The sequence below is a fragment of the Dermacentor albipictus genome, chromosome 7 (assembly GCF_038994185.2).
Source record: "Dermacentor albipictus isolate Rhodes 1998 colony chromosome 7, USDA_Dalb.pri_finalv2, whole genome shotgun sequence".
Classification (NCBI taxonomy): domain Eukaryota; kingdom Metazoa; phylum Arthropoda; class Arachnida; order Ixodida; family Ixodidae; genus Dermacentor; species Dermacentor albipictus.
The window spans coordinates 42,734,588-42,751,044 of NC_091827.1; positions in this window are offsets into that span (position 1 = coordinate 42,734,588).

Consider the following 16,457-nt stretch of genomic DNA (forward strand, 5'->3'; position numbering starts at 1 on the left):
TTTGTTGTCACAAATTGAAGGAATGGGAGGAAAGAAGTGGTCATGACGCAAATGCAACCTTGTATTAGGGATGTTACTGTACTGATGAACGACACTACTTTACTGATGAACGACAAAGGAGAAAAATAATTGCTAAAGTTGAGTGAGATATTTACCTAAGCTTTGTTGGGATACCATAGTTTACAAGGGATGTGTGTCTGGGATGGCGATCGTGAATACTCGGGAATATGCTTGAATACGCTATGCATGTGTCCACGGCTGCAAGGCACCCACTTGAGGCTCCATGTCTCAATATCGGCGGCTTTCCACGCATGACTAGGCATGTCACCACCAAATGACAGTGATGCTTAAAGTGCTTTCGAGACAATGCATGAATCTGCATTATTTTTCTGGCGTATATTTATTGTGTTGTTCATTTAACTGGAAATTATTGTATTTCTCGATGCACATGGGAAATAATACACGCGCAAGCTCCAAATGCTACAGCATGCATTCAAAGAAAAACTAGAGTCGATTGCTGTGGTCGTCTTACAAAAACAAAGCGCGATGTTAGGAGAATAAAGAAATACTCACCACTACTAGCCTGTTAAGGTAAAGTGCTGTATGCTCGCAGTCCCCAACCCATGCACCCAAAGGTACTGCGTCAATAGCTATGCCACGGAAGGGTTTCCAAGGTAACCAGCTTAAGAACCACTTGTTATCTCCCGCACTTCAAGGCAGACAAGCAGGCGACTTCAAAAACTTGGGAATGAAGCCACAGCTCATTTCCACGCAGCATTAACCTTTGCATGTCCACGAGCAGAATGGAAATGATTGTTTTGTAAGAAAAGCATAGAAATACTATAACATACACAAATAATTCTTTCATTTTCGCGAAGTTTATTACGACACTATTCCTACTTCTATTGCTTGTTTTCTTTTCAGTCTTTTATGAATGTTCTTGTTTATTTATTATGAAGGGCTTTGTAAGAAAATTAATACTTCTTTCTGTTTTTTTTTGTATAAGACATGATAACGCAATGACCTCCCTTAGGAGCAACTTAGGAAACGATTTAGTTTCCAGGCATGAATCGATTACGTCAGTATGAAGAGCTTTATCGAACCTAACGGCTTGAGGCGCTCCATAGCCTTTTAGCCGAGGGGGCTGTAACGAGGCACTTTACATTTATTGACATGCGTATCTGTTTTCCACTTTATTCCCGCTTTCATTCAATCGTCCTCTTATCAGCGGTACGCCACACGCACTCTCCGAGGTTCATTGGAATTCGGAAAGCTGCTCCCTTATCTTAATGGTGGCTCTGGCTCCTCAGGAGAACAAGAGGCTTGCAGTAACTGCAGCTGGTTTAAGTGTATGCCGGTGCCGTTAGGCAATCCTTTCATCTACAAGTGTAATTTTTTTCTCTATTTACTCCTGGTATATTCGGCTTCTAGCCGTTTGTTTTACGATGTTTAGACCCCTCTTAATCTACATGCAGTGCTCTTTGCGATCGGTGGAGGGTTGATGTTTCTTTTCGGACCCATTTACATTTTCACTTATTTCCTGAAGTATCGCAATAAACGTTTACTATATTCGTGTATTATCGCAACTAAGGCTAAGCTTGTTTATAAAAAAAAAAGTAAGAGGTAACAAATAATTTTTCGACTTGCCGTCCAGAGTTCTGACTCGCGTCAAATGGAGTAAAAGCTCTAAAGAGAGAAACACAGCAATGGTGTTAGGCTTGCAAAGTCAAAAACGTGATGATCATTTTAAATACAATTATGGGTAGTTAAAGAGACCCAAGGTCAGTTAGGCTATACTAGTTAAGTGCGTTCCTGCGGAGATATTGTATTCGTCGGGGAATATAGCTGGTGGCTTACAGATGAGCTTTGCCTCGAAATACTGATGAATTATGCACACGGCCAGTCAGCAGCTCCATGGAAGGGCCCGAAACGGCGCTTCTCTCAGTACGTACACAATAATAGCAATGCTTTCGATAAACCACTACCACTCGTTGTTTTTTTCCCTGCATTGCGGTTTGTCTGTTTCTGGCCATTAACTTAGACCGCTAGGTGCGTCTTGGTCAGCAGAGAACACGAGCCACTTGGTGAGTGCCCCAATAGATGACTTGCTGCTGTCTCCCATCCTGCTTAACAGACAACTTGGTTCACTAGTTATGTGCCACTGGTTAAGTGCCCAAACAGACAACTTTAGCACTGCGTGTGCCATATTTATGTGTGTACATTCTTGGCAAGCCACCTTAATTGATTCGCCAAGAGAGAGAGAGAGAGAAAACTAGAATAGAGGAAAGGCAGCTAAGTTAACAAAACCCACGTCCGGTTTGCTACCCTGCACGGGTGGGAGGAGTATAGGGACGAAGAGAGAGAGGAGATAGAGAGCAAAGATAGCGGAAGGGCTATATGGCCTTAAATATAGTAAATCGACACCGCTTTCTGGATAGCCATGGGAACAAATTTGCAGCTAACATACCAGGGGCTATGGAGGTTATGCATATCAACTGAGCTGTCCTGTATAAAACGAGTTATGCCACATCATGATGGCACTTGGCAATGTGGTCAGCAGTGAGACTGCCACATGGTGTGCCTGCTTATCTGTCCATGTGGTTTCGTGATTTATGGATGGCATGGAGATGGACAGCAGGTCACACACACACGCACACACCAAGAAAAAGCCACCGCAGACATTCTCGATCAACATCTATGCTTTCAGCCACGATTTGTTTCTTGTTTTTCAGCTGTACTGTTTACGCCTACTTGCGCTACGATGTAGCAATCGCTTCCTACACAACGTCACACACACAGAACACCCGCACAAAAGACCTGGTGCAGCGGCACACTATCGAGCCATATGTAGGCATTGTTTAGAAACTCAAATTTCTTTGTGCCTAATTAATTCGACAGTAATGTGGTAGGAGTGCTAGGATCGAAGTTTTGATAATTGTCTACCGACGTTCGCATGACTTGACCCACATGGTGGTACACTCAGAAGTGTTCTGCGTCTTCACACGCGCAATTCTCTTCCCATCACAAATCCTGCACAATCAAAAATAGGTACCGTGCTCTCTAACTTGGACCAGCGTTATGCTGCTTGTCCTGCTTCTCTCTACGAGTCTGTAGCGTGATTTATAGTCAGCCAAAACAGGAAAGCAGAGCAAGTAGTGTTTTCTGTGTTCCTATTTAACGTAATCATCAATTACCACACATAGCCCTACATGGAGATGTAACGCAACTATAGCTAAAGAACTCACTGCGCGCTGACCATACCAGTGTGTCGCCAAATCGTGACGCACAACAACACATACGAGGGTGATTAACAAAGTTTTTCTCCTTGTTTTCTTAGCAAAGTTACGGCTGTAAATGCGAAGTCAACGTGTCCACTGCCAGCGGTCGACCTTTCTTTTACCGGCCCGGCCTTAACCGCCAGTGGCTACACTACAGGGCGCTACTGTCAGTTGTTGAAGATGGCGGTTGTGCTTTACACTCCCACCGCGTACGTGCGACGAAGTGTGATTCGTTTGCTATGGAAAAATCGAACGCCCGTCAAAATCCACATGGAAAGGCAGGGCGCGCATGTGGAAAAGTGTCTGGCTAGTCTGAGGTGGTGGTGCTGCGAGTTCGCAAAAGGGCCGTGAAGACTTGCATGACGATGAGCGTTCGGAGAGGCCGCATGCTTTACTAAGAAACGACAACTGCGAGAGTCTGCACCGACTCATCGTACAGTCAGGACCCGCTCCTAGTGATTTTCATGTTTTCGGTACGCTGAAGGAGTTCCTGGCAGGACACCGATTCGCACGCAACGATGAAGCCAAGCCAGCAGTGCGGCGGTGGTTCCACAGCCAGCCTGACGTATTCTACCACAGGAGCATTTCAAATTTAGTGCTGCGGTGGGAGAAATGCCTCAACTGGCATATGGAATATGTGGAAAAATTGTGCCAGGTGGGTAGAACAGTACTTATATTTGTAATTACCGGCATGCAGCCTAATTTCACTAAAACATATAAGGGGCAAACACTTTTTGATTCGCCTATGAACCATAGGGAGCCTCACCCATCGCTTTCACTTTGTGTTGCCACATTCACGCAGATCATGATGACTGAAAGCGCTGCGAAATGTAATACGCCCACCACGTACCCGCGCAACGAGCCTCTGTTTTCTACACAGCTATACACGGGTTTCCTTGAATATATCAAGGCCTAGAAAGTACTACGGCTACGCTGTTTCTCCGTGTTAAAGAGCAAAAATAAATGTTCTGAGGATTTGTGCTTGCTATCAGCACTGCTGTCAGAATGAACTCACCAACTCCTTTGATTACACATATTTTTCGGGATTTTGGCCCTCGCTCGTCTTGCGTGGACACCAAAACATGCGTGGACACAAAAAAGCCGGTGGCTCTCATGTGCAGTACGAACGATTTCGTACTGTTGAAATCGTACTGTCGAAAATCGTACATGTGCGAAGGTTTCAAATTTTTATTAAGAATCAAATATTTTTTTCAAATGGAATACATTCGCTTCAATAATTCCTTGTTCAAAATTACACAATATACTTTTCTGTTCAAATAGTAAAAAATAACAGTGATTTTTTACACTCCACAGGAAAAAAATTTTTCCTGTGGAGTGTCGTAATTCAGACGCGCAGCGCTTTCATTTGTCACCCTAACGGGTGACAAATGACCCCGCTCCGCGTCTGAATTCCGCGCCGGTGCTCTATCGTGTAGCCGTGGAATGCGCGTGGTTCGGGTCTCTCGACACGGGCAGTTTGAATCGCACGACACCTCACGGATGCGCTGCCACCATTACTTCTTTTATGCGAAGCATATTACTAGAGCTCAACCCAGCTCCTCAGGCGCGGCGGTGTCGCCTTCAATACCACGTGACACCGTGACGTCACGACAGAGGAGAAACGGGGCTCCAACTTGCGCCGTCGCTCGCGGCGTCACGGCGGTATATAAGCAGCTGCGCTTGCCTCTGCTAGACACTCACGAGGTGAGATGCCTCCTGGAGACAGAGCTGCTCGTTGGAATGAGAAGCGAAGGTTGCGGCGTGCTACAGAGACTGATTTTCTAGGTGACTTTGGCTCAACTCTTGCAAGATGGGCTGGGTGGGAATCGAACCAGGGTCTCCGGAGTGTGAGACGGAGACGCTACCACTGAGCCACGAGTACGATGCTTCAAAGCGGTACAAAAGTGCCTCTAGTGAATGCGGTGTTGCCTTAGAAACGAGCTGTTTCTAATGCTCAGGCATGCGTCGCTTGCTCAGGCGCACATTTCGTTGCCGCGCCGAACGCTGCGTTGCTCGAGGCTCACCGCGTCCAATGCGGGGCGCGTAGTCGCTGCGCCGTAACCCATTGTCTTAGACCCCTTGGCGGGTCGACGGGAATGCTGTCGCGTTCCACTCTTCAAGGTGAAGCAGATTAACGCATGAGTTGTTTCTTCGTCTAGCCGAACCAAATGTAGCCAAGCAACAGCAGTTCACGAGGCTAAACAGTGGTTCAACAACTAAAATAAAGGCTAGTATGCTTCGCATCCTGAGCTTAACCTTAGCTAAGCCACAGCCATTTTTTTATGGGTGCGCCACCATGTGCGGGCCGGCATGCCGTTTCTCAGAGCTGCATGAGAGCCTGTCGGTTTTGTCTCGGATCTGAGGCACCGAGCGAATGAATGTTTCGGTGAGCGCGCTCTTTGGCGTTGTCTCTCAAGGCGTGAACCGTACGGCTCGCCATAACCGCGACGTACGACCCTTCTGGGACGGAGGTTCAGGGTGTGTCTTGGAAAAGTTGCGTTGCCGTGACACACGCACTATTTGTTTTATACTAGCGCTACAAATCCTTTGCTGGGAAAATGACGACGATAAAGCAAACAAGAAGCATTAGAAAGTTCTTACGATACCGAATTGCGCCGGTCAAAAAACAAAGGTTAGGGGTGGCAAATGGCCTTGCTGCGGAGGCCTTTGTTGCTGCTGTTTTAAGAATGTTTGCCTATGCTTGCCGAAGCAGCAACCCTCACTCTGTTGACGATGACGTAAGTTTATTCCTTTATTGTTTACCTTTCTCCTGATAAAATTATCACAAAAACACATACAGGATAGCATAGGGGTGTTGGCGAAGGGGAAAGAGGGTCTTGTTAAAGTACATGCGCTGAACAAGTTGAAAAGTTAACAGACAATAGCATGCAATTTTGCTTCTAGTATTGCTTGATAATTAAAATTTGCACTTACAACGTTTGTGATGCTTTGGATGGGATTTTCATCGCGATGAGGGATTGTGGCTGTCCACGTGGAGCCCATTCGAATGTTAACAAAATGAGTCCTGCTTGGTAGCTTGGATACATTAGTACAAATTTGGTCCGAATTGAATCAAAATGAGATAAACGAGATCTGCGTATTGTTTAGGAGGAATAAAGCGTTCGCTGAATGACTTTCGTAAAGTCATTAAGATCTCGTTACTAGAGCTCTAACCCAGCAAGTACAGTTTTTGCTGCACCTTAAAGTAATATACACTGTACAAGCCCTCAATTCCAAATAACTTGCCCTGAAGACAAGGTGACATTTTCAAGAGAGTAAATGTCAACATCACGTATCTTTTAAAACTGCCGACGAAGAAAATGACGCGAAGCGCCGAAAAATACACCTAGCGCAGAGAACCTCGTCAGGAAACAAGAAAAGGCTTTATAAAAAAATGCCTAGCCTTACTTTTTTTTTCATCGACTGATATATGAGAGAAATAAAGAAATACGCGGGGTTTGTCACGCTACAACTTCAACGACGAAATTAATGACGAAAATACTAGTCATTAGCTGGGATCTATTCATAATTAGAGGAGCATGCGCGTCTCCGCGAAGGAGTTTTTTGTACCTGGAACGTAAGGCTCTATTATGCGTAGATGACCCTTCACTAGGTTCCAATCTATCGGCCAAATTGGTGTTTGCTAAGCCTAAGTAGGCACCTGCTTTTCCCTGCTTCAGAACATTAGTTCCGCTTACTTAGAAATTGTAGACACTGCCTTTTAATTAAATCGGAACTGCTCAGCGTGATGTGCGCCTAATTTCCGGCTGTCTGCGCCGACAGCTTCCCCGGAAGTGAACTTCCACCCCCGATTCGCTTTTCCCATAACGCAGTGCACAGTCTATGTATCGCCCACACGAACATGTTACAGAACCCCGTTTTTTACGATTTCCTAGATCAAAGCGCAACCATTGACGTTTCCATTTCCTTTACAAACATCTGCGTCTGTGAAAAACATTTTTGCGCACGCAACCAAACTTGCCTTTTTTGCATTACTGAAATGTCTTACAGGCAAAGCACGCTTTACAGTGATGACAAAAATGGCGTGGTGTCACGTTTTCATTTCGGAGTAGAGAAGCTGAAAAGACAGTCGCTGATAATTACACTCAATAACTAAGTGGTGAATAACTTTAGGCGAATGACACTCTGTAAAGAAGTGCCTCGCTATAACGAAGTTGAAGGAGGTGCCATAATTTCTTGCTGAAAGAGGTGTGCCATCTTGAACATGCTGGGAAGAAGACGACTTTGGCATCCACAGAATCGCTATTTCGCGGCATATGCGAGGAAATTTAACAAAACAGCTAAATAATGTTCGATGGTCTCTATACACGAGTCTGAACGGTGCCCTGTATTTGTATGTTAATTGAGCGAAATAGTGTAACACACCATAATTTCGCCGCTAAAATTCTTCGCGAACCGGAGACTTTGGGCATTTTCGCGGATGCTGATGTTCGCAATTCCGAGCTGATCCGGTGTGGTTTACTTGACAAAAGATACTGTGCGTGTTTTTGTACCATTTTTGCCTTTTCGAAACAGCGAAATATTTTATGGCCTTCTCGTTTCATTAATATTTTGTCGTGGCACACCAGTCACACGTATCCATGCAAGGCTTCTGCGTCAAAGAGATGCATACCGCCTGGTTCATCGAAGTACGGCACTGCATTGCGGTCAGGCCCCAAGGGCGCTATAACGTAAAGCTATTCCAAACTTTTCTATTCCATTTGTGCAATCAGCCCGCCACGATTGGCCAAAAAACATTTTTTGGACCATCCCTACTTTACCTGCCTGTCACGCGACGTCACGAAAACCGCGATAGCTCCCCATCTGATAGGACGCGTGCACACTGATTGTGCATTTCACAGAACAAATTAAAATAGTTATTTCTCTTTCGATGCCTTTTTGCCACTGGCCCTCGGCTGTTGGTAAAATGTTTTCGGGCCGCACCCACTTCACCTGCCTGTCACACGATGTCACAAGATCACAAAAACTCACAGCGTCAAAGCGACATGTACGCGTTAAATATGCATTAATAAGCCGAACAAAACAGCATTTTCTTCTAAATGGCCGCAAGCTGTCGCGTTCTGAAAGGAATGAAAGATGGCTGCCGCAGATCGCTCAGGCACTGGCTACTCTCACCTGCCGGAGAGCATGGGTTTATTTCCGTATAATAAAACATTTTGCGTGGCTGTGTAACGTTTTCCAGCGCTTTCTGTACGTTTACGACCTGGCTCAGCAAACGTTTCTTTGCTGAGGATACTTTTTAAACGCATTCTTAAGCTGCTGTTGCATGCCGTCACAATTTTCGACCACACACCGCAAGATAAGTAAGGGAAACCAGACCAATCGCAGACGCTGGCACCACCCTCTTGATCCGGTTATCGATTTTCAGTGCAGTGGCTCGGCCTCGTTGAATCCCTCTCCACTTGAGCGTGCTCCTCACCTTTTGTCAGCCAATTAGGTAAGACAAGTTGCTCAGTGTAGGAAATCTTATTCGTTTTTCAAGCAAACAAAAGTGACCTCCTATGAACGAAGAGATCGTTTGACTGGTCTGTTCAGGCAACCTTGCGGATGACCGCCCGATGCTTGCGTCGGCGGTTACGCAAATTTGACGTCAGGAGATTGGAATAAAAACATATTGGAATAGTTTTACGTTTTAGGGCTCCAGGTTCCGCTTGCACTATTCGAGATGATTCGCTTAGCACAAACATGCACGGCCTTGTAAATTGATTGCGTCATGTCTTAACGTGCACAGTCAGTATGACAATGCAGGAAAAGAACTAGCTCGTCATCTCGGCCCCGCGAAAGTTGATTTCCAGTGAAGTTGTTGAAAACTACCACTACCACGGTTGAAGAGGGTATATGCAATGCTCTATTGCTTTAGAGTAATTTCTGTAATGGTGATTTAGAGTTATGTTAGCAATGGAAGTAATCAATGGTAATTTTGGTCATACACTGCCGTCGGTCGTATTGTCCTTTCTTTTCCCTTTGCCGTTCCTCGTATTCTCGCTGCTCCTCGGGAGTCCTAATTATGCGTTGTCTACCCATAGCCGTGCTGCAACACCAATGAGATCATTTGCTAGGCTGGTTCTTTTCTATACAAAAGGTTAATGACCGCACACCTTACGCCGCAAGCTGCCGTCGCGTGGCAGCTTGAGCAACAGTAATCTTTAACGGGAAACACATGCGGGAACAGCTACGAACTTCGCAGTGTTATCAGGAGCACCTTATCGTCAATAATATTATATGGATGCTTGTTTTCTTCTTGTTCTTTATTGAAACGAACACCGTGCTCTAGGTGGTACGTCTGATACGAAAGAACCTGCAAACTTTTAGCTTCAATCGCTGAAGGTATTTTTTTTTTCCGTGAGGACCGGCCGCGAAACCTCCCGACCAACAAGAGGCTAACAGCATTGCTATAATAAATTTCACTTTTCATGAGTGTTCATGTTTCGCCCCTAGAAATTTCGCCGGCCCTGCAATTTCGTGAACTTTGACATTTCGTCCACGTTCCCCGCATCACTTATGTCAGCGTTTGTGACATATCTCTGTAGTTGTTTTATATTTGTTTACATGTTATGGTGCTATAGACAACTGCGAGTTTTCGCAGTGTTGTGAAGTCGACACGAATTGGACAAAACCCCAAGTGCTTCGGATGGATGCGAACGGCCCCAAGAAGCCGGCCGCTAATTGATCTTATCGCATCGATAAGAAAGCTGAGGCAATTCTTGCGCTTTCATTTTCTGTAGTGCACTAATATATAAGTGTAAAAATGTTCTGAGCCTCAAATACGTATATTTTAGCATTTGGGTGGTACCCACGTCGAGATCGTTCTCTTCCACCAAAGTGTAGGCCTATCCAGCATGCCCGCGGATTCAGTCGACATGATATCGACCCACCCTGACTCAGAAATAACCAGATCTAATGAAGGAAAATGGCTCTGTAGTTCAGCTTTTGCATCAGTGTTTTCTAAATAGATATTTTTTTTTCGTGTCGTCGGTGTCAGCGCAAGAAGCGATGAGCGCCGACGTGACGCGTTATAAACCTACGTATATGTGCGGTCGCTGAAGGCCTAAAGAGCCTAATGCCACATCAGCCGACGTTTCTCTGTAGGAAGTATGTGACTAACAACCTGTGCCCATTGAAATGGACTGCTGAACTGAGAAAATGTTGCATTTCCTTTGCGCGAAGAGCAAGAAATTAGTTTCGAAATCGGCTGTAAGCGCCCATGGAGCGTCCTCGTTAACCGGTTCATTTAGGTCTTTTTTCGATGTTCAATTGCCGATCGTAGAAGAAAATTAGGGTTCTGGTATTTAAAGGCGTAACATTCAATATCAACAACTCTCGTTTCTGATAGAGGCGCAACTATTTGTCACGGGCCAAAAACACATCCACCAATGTCTGTGGGAGACATGTAAGCAATAACTGAATCTGCGCCTGGGAGTTGACATGAGAAGGTATTCGCTAATGCACTTGTTGCGGCGTCGCGTAGTAGTAAAACATTCGGCCTTTGATCTCTAGCTTAGAGGATGAAAGCGTCCTTGTGGTAGTTTTATTTTTCCTGTTTTTTTTTCTTCCTCTTTTATTGCATAACTAAATGCTCTCTGCCGTTTTCGTCATGTAAAAAATGTACGGTAGCCAGGCACCCTGTATTTTTCGCTCTAGAGCTGAATGTCGCGCCACTACCCCGAGCCTTCCCGTATGCCGGACCTGTCCAGCCCTCCAGCGTACATCAGGTGACACTGGCCGCATAATCCGGCATGGCACTGGACGCTGGATACTTGGTTTTGCAACAGGGCGTGTATAATGCAATCACATATTTACTTCTTGCCCAAATTTGTTGAACAAGGCATTGTTTTAAATTTGCGCTCATGAAATATCTCATACACATTTTTTTTACTAAAGGATGTCCCACCCATATAATCTTATGTGTTTTCGGATCCCACTTAAATAATAAGCCTTCTTGTGATCTATTGTCATAAAGACATGATTGAGTTATCGATTGTTTGATTGACCCAATGAAAAGGGACATGTCGTTAGCTACCCGGGCGTCGATAGCACACAAGAAAGTGGCACCTAATTTTTCGGGTGCCTGTAATTTGTTGTCGATAGAAACCCCGGGAAACTAATACATGCGCTCCCAAAGAGGTGGTTAGTTTTGCGCTACTATAAAAAATAAGAATTATTATTTTCTTCATGGACTCATCCTAATTTTAAGATAGAAACATATTTACTACAAACAGAATGAATTTCCGTGAGAGTGAGAGAGTTCTGTCGAGCCTTATCTCTTTTCGCTCTCCTTCTAAATGGTAAAATCCTCAAAGTCAAATAAATTTCTAAACACTAAAACACAACTGTCGCCCCTCTAAAATGATAAAGGGGAGCATGAAAAAATTGTCACTATGCGTCAGTACTAGTAATGTTGAGTTTGTTACAAATCGTAAATAAGCGCGGCGAACGAAAAAAATACATTGATGCTGTGCGCTATGCTCACTAATGCTAGAAATCATTAACTATAATATTACGCCTTTGGTGAAAATAATTTCTCTAGCAATACGCAGATATTTATGGCGGGGAATACCAAACACTTATGCACATGACCAATGTGAGAGCAAAGACTTGAAAAAGGTGTGATGAGGTAACATCTCAAGGTGCTGTTGTTGTGTTAGGGTTTACGGAAAAGTAACAGACGAGACAAATGCGTCTGTATGCGGAGAGGCAAAAAAAGGACAAATTCGAGTTGGTCATGCTAGTGAAACTAGTAATGTTCGAATGAATGAAACTGAGGAAGTAATCTTTTAGTTTAAGAACAGCACATCGAACAAGCATTCATAATTAAATAAAGTTTAAAGAGCCTAAAGTCACGTTTTAACACAATATTGGCGCAAGAATAAAAATTCAGTTTCAGGTGACCGAACATGCTATTCGATCGCTTAGGCTTGTATATTCCATAGACTTAATTTGTGTGTGATCTAATAGTCAATGTGTGCTCCGGAGTATCACTACGCACTTGCCCGCGGAAATAACATATTCTGCATAGAGTAGTCGGGCAAATGCGAGTTAGTGCTTCGTTGATCTGCATATAGAAGTGCCGAGTTCTACGCGCCATTCCGCACACGAGAAGGAGTTATTGCCACGTTATTATGCTGAGTAGTTGGTGCCAGCACAGGTATCTATATTAAGGTATACACGGCAGCTTAAACAGCGTTAAACAGCAATCTTGATAACACCACAGCGCTCGCCTAGAAAAATAAGCAACGCTGCGCAGTTTAACACAGATCCCTGGCAGGCCGTATACGGATCTGCGTCGTTCCGTTTCCGACGCGATAATTTGATTCTACGGGACTTCGTTTCTCATTTAGGTGGCAGGAATGACTAAGCAGCAGCGTCTCACCGTGCTAGACTACTTCATATTTTACGGTGAAGACAATGAGGAAGTCTCTGGAAGCAGCGCGACCCACGCTGTTCACGAACTGACGCCGCCTGACACGGTAGCTGCCCAACGAGTGGAGACAGTGAAACAGATTACGTAGCAGCTCACTGCAGTGCTAAATCATTACGGTTTCACGGTAACGAAGTTTCAGAATTCCTCACCACTCCGCGGGAACGCTTGAGCCGGGGATGTTTAATATGCAACGCGGTAGACCTGCCTAGGAAGCTTAATGATACCCGGGCAGGGGAGACCTTGACATTTCCGAGGGAAAGTGCGGAAGACAGAAGAGTTGGTGCGGCACATCTCAACTCACATCTCAACTCGCAACGCACATCTCATGTGGCTCACATCTCAACGTTGCCAGTCGAATTAGTTCGACGACAGGAACTCTTCGCGATTTGCAGAAGCTGTATTCCATGTCCTTTTTTTTTTCAGTCTCTTTAGAAGCATGCCGTAATCACTCGCATTTCGGACACCCCATTTGAGAAAGCATGCGTGCAAGCAGTGACGCATACCAGAGTTCAAATTAGAGTTCGTAAGCGGTAGTGACATCCAGGAGTGCACAGATTGAGGTCAAATAGAAATAAAAAAAAGGCTGTTTAAATGAAAAGTAAATGTATGAAGGAATATAAAGGAGTTGGACCACATATAGCCAGCATTTTTTTTTAATTACGGACGGCACCTTGTCAAGATCCTCGACACTAAACGCACAGAAATAGCGCCATAGCTGCACATAATTTTCTTACCACCTCGATAAACAATGTCGTTGTACATGAAGGATATACATGAAGTGCCTGCGTCTATAGCCAGACGTCTCTGGCCGGATATTCGGAAAACTGCTTTTGAGACCCTGGCTGCGCAATAGAAACAGCTTCCGCATTGTTCTAGTCAATTCCGCAGTAAATATACCATAAGTAATATTTCTTTACCATTAAATTATGTTACGAACAATCCATCTAGTGAATACGTTAGAGAATTGACGCGTGAGGCTTTAGCCATGCTCGCGTCTGTGCAGAAACGTGCACGGAAAATCAAGCTGTGAGAAAATATGAGTTTGTTACTTTCTCCCTTGTTTTGTAGTTTTTGCTGCGACTCATTTGTAGATTCGTCACTAGGTTCGCTACACCAGTATTTTCTGTTGCACTGGCGGCCGCGTAAGAAGAAAATAAACTAGAAGGGATTATTGGGCGATTGCGTCATGCAGCCGGCCTTCGCTATCGTGACGCCATCCCTTTCGCTTTTTTACGCCTCATCAGGTACGCCCAACATGTTACGATGTACTAGGCATAATCCCCTTATGTAATTGATTCGCTGTACGTTTTAATGGATACGCTCGTGTTCGAGGGCACTCCACCAACCAGCCTGCACACATTTCCTTCTCGATGTATTCTAGCGACTTCGGTCGCATACTGAAACGCGTGCGTTTATTTTTATTTATTTTATTTATTTACAATACTGCTACTCTCATTTGAGAGCGTGGCAGTTGGGCGATACAGTAGGCATGTATATGAATACGCATTAAGGCAGAACGATAATTGAAAAAAAGGAAGAAAAAAGAAAAGCAATTGCCCAAGTATGGTAATATAAGAAAGAAGCTGAGTTTGGAAACAAAAATGCAAGTTTGCACATGACAGTTAATTAACATGATACTGGCAGTTAAGAACACGTAAGTAATTAGTTATACAAAAAATAGGAGCGAACTGAAAGATAACACTTGACGCGTGAAGAATATTTAAATTGTGTGAAGGGATGCGCTTAAAACATACACTTCGAGAGCGAGAAGACACGAAATGGAAAAAAACAACAATCTAGGCAAGCAATCAGCAGGTAATGGCAGTTACAACAATTATCTTAGGACTAGCAGTAGGTACAGTAATGACAATTTATTTTGGGAACACAGTGTACCATATGTCCACATAACGACAATCAAACCAAAATGGAAAAAGAAAAGTGGGAAGTCAAAAGAAACACAATGCAAAATTTGTGACGATGACCCGTGCGATGATAAACTGTTTTATTAACGCACTGCAGCTTCCACTTGTGAAGTAAATTCGGACAACGATTCGATGGCGGTTATAGTAGGATCAAGGCGGTTCCATTCAGCAATTGTAAGGGGGAAGAATGAATACTTAAACGTGTCAGTGTTGCATGTGTATTCTGTTAAAGTGTGCGCATGTTTGTTACGTGTTTTTCGAGCCTCAGAAAATGAAATGTACCTGGACGCATCTATCTTATAGTTATTTTTTAGAAGCTGAAACAAGAACTTCAGGCGAGCGTGTTTTGCCCTGGTAGATAGTATTTGCAATCCAGACTGCGTTAGAAGATTAGTCGGTGAGTCAGTGCGTTTATATTTATTGTGAATGAACCTTATAGCCTTTCTTTGTACTGCCTCTAATTTTGTTATGTTAGTTGTTGTATGAGGAAACCAGACTGTGTTTGCATATTCGAGAACCGGCCTAACGAACGTTGTGTAGGCCAGTAGCTTCATTGATGTTGTAGAGAGCGCAAGGCTTCTTTTGAGGAAGAATAATTTGCGTAATGCTCCTGCCGTGACATTCGAAATGTGTTTATCCCACCTGAGGTCTGAGGTTAATGTAACTCCCAGGTATTTATGTTGTTCAACTTTAGTTAGTGGTATGCCGTTAATCTCATATGTAAAGTTAGATGGTCTTGTTTTCCTTGTTACGGTCATGACGACAGACTTTTTTACGTTAATTGACATCTGCCAATTAGAGCACCAAATGGCTAGAGTGTTGAGGGATGTATTAAGTGCGATGTTATCATTATAATTAGTGATTTCCCTATAGATGTTGTGATTAGTGATTTCCCTATAGATCCTCTCCGTTGCAGCATGTCAGTGAGGCAGCTGTGCACACACGTTTATGTTATATCAGTTGTCTTTTTAGGAAGAGCGTGCAGTAAGTGTCACGTAACGCGACGTTGGAGAAAACACTAAAGCTCACCGTGGCATGATCACCTGTTGGGCCGACACACCCTCACTTCAATATTTTTACGCTGTGCTTCCTTATACTTGATTCTTTCACTAATGCTGGCGACAGCGACCATCGCCTCATCTTTGTCGTTTCGTTGTCGTGAGGCCACTTCTCCGACCTTAACCACACCCTCGCCTTCAGGCAAAAAACAATTTTTTTGTTCGATCCCTGTCGTTTTTGTAGAATTTTAACTCATGCCTACCAGTAAATGTTTGCGCGAGAACCTAGACCTATGAACCACTTTGCTACAATGTAAGTTCTGCACTTAATTAACAGCTGTGGGGTCTTTCGCGCTGTGCGCACACGCTGAATGCTACGCCACCTGTGCTTGCATTTAGGTGGCCACAACAACCGTAACACAGCGTTTAAAAGCAACGTTGTACACGTCGAGAAGGAGATGACGTTTTCGAAGTGACGGGTGTGTCCACAACGAGAGCCTGCTTCTATCGCAGTAAACGAGTTCACAGCAGGAGGAATCGCTCAAGTCTGCCTTGCATTCTGTTCTTTTTTTTTAAAGAAGAGATGCTACTTGTACTCAAAACAACGCAAAATTTCGAATGTACTTGCATTTGTATGTATTTGAAGCAGCAACGTCGAGTGCATCTTGCACAGCAAGTTGAGTCTCGCTGGACAAATTTCCTATTACCTCAAAGGAAGCTAAGGAAATTTCACGATCGTACATCAGCGTTTATTATCAAATCCTGACGTGTAGACCTTTCTGACCATCGTTTGCAAAGCGATATAGCATTCCGAAAG